This window comes from Oryx dammah, unplaced genomic scaffold (assembly GCF_014754425.2).
Source record: "Oryx dammah isolate SB20612 unplaced genomic scaffold, SCBI_Odam_1.1 HiC_scaffold_9707, whole genome shotgun sequence".
Taxonomy (NCBI): domain Eukaryota; kingdom Metazoa; phylum Chordata; class Mammalia; order Artiodactyla; family Bovidae; genus Oryx; species Oryx dammah.
Window position 1 is genome coordinate 103 of NW_024079203.1, and position 1,064 is coordinate 1,166.

At 42.3% G+C, this 1,064-nt stretch overlaps 1 pseudogene; it reads right to left on the reverse strand.

Annotated features, from left to right (window-relative positions):
* Positions 1–464: 464 nt before the first annotated feature.
* On the reverse strand, positions 465–1,049 carry LOC120860130 (annotated as a pseudogene).
* Positions 1,050–1,064: the final 15 nt, after the last annotated feature.

Sequence of the window (1,064 nt, forward strand, 5' to 3'; positions counted from 1 at the left end):
CGGAAGTGAAAAGTGAAAGTAAAGTCTCTCAGTCGTGTCTGACTCTTCGCGACCCCATGAACTGCAGCCTACAAGGCTCCTCCGTCCATGGAATTCTCCAGGCAAGAGTACTGGAGTAGGGTGCCATTGCCTTCTCCAGCTGTGGGCTAATCAGAGAGTAAAGAAACTTTATAAGGAGAAGTAGGCTTGGGAATCAAGAGTCCTATTTTGAATTAGCATGTTTTAGGCAAAGGTATGGAATTGATGATGAGCATGGGTTAGGAATTTCTGTAATGTCCTCCAGCGCCAAGTGACCACTAGCATCCTCGTTCCCATTATCATGACTCCTGGATGAGAGGTAGAGGCATAAAGAATATTGCCAGCTATAAAATAAACTATACTCCAACGCCTGTGATTGCTAAAAAGAAATCTTCTTTTTTTCAATAGAAGAAACTCACTGAATCAAATGAATGCTAAGCAGCAAACGCAGTGTACTCAAAACTCAGGTAAGAAACCTCTAATTACACAGGAAATCAATGAAAGGATTAATCATTTTAAGAGAAGAATCATTTTCCCATAGCCCCATAGTTATGAATGATATCTTCATGAGCCTGGGCTGCCTGGGCCAGTGAATACTGGGGGCCTATTACTGGTCTCAACCAACCAATTTCCATTCCAGCTTGGAGGGCTGCTGCAAACTGCTGGAATTCCTCCTTGGAGGATGAAGGGAGAGCTACTCCTCTTATGCTAGATTCCTTTGTCATGGATCCTGTGGGTTTATTTCAATAGAACCTCTGCGGCCAACAACTATTTCTCATCCTCCGTGTGACAAAAAAATTCAAAGCATCGCTAAGATTGACATTAGCAAACATTTCAATAGTCACATCAACTCTTTTTTCACCAACAGATTTCTTAGTTTTATCAATATAATTAGCTTCTTTGTGATTAAACACTTCGTGGGCTTCATTTTGGAAAGCAAACTTTTGTCCTTCCTCAGTAGTAGCTGTGCCCAAAATCTTTAAGCCGTAAGCTCTAGCCATTTGGCATGCTGCTCTTCCAGCTCCTCCACCTGCCCCAGAACACTT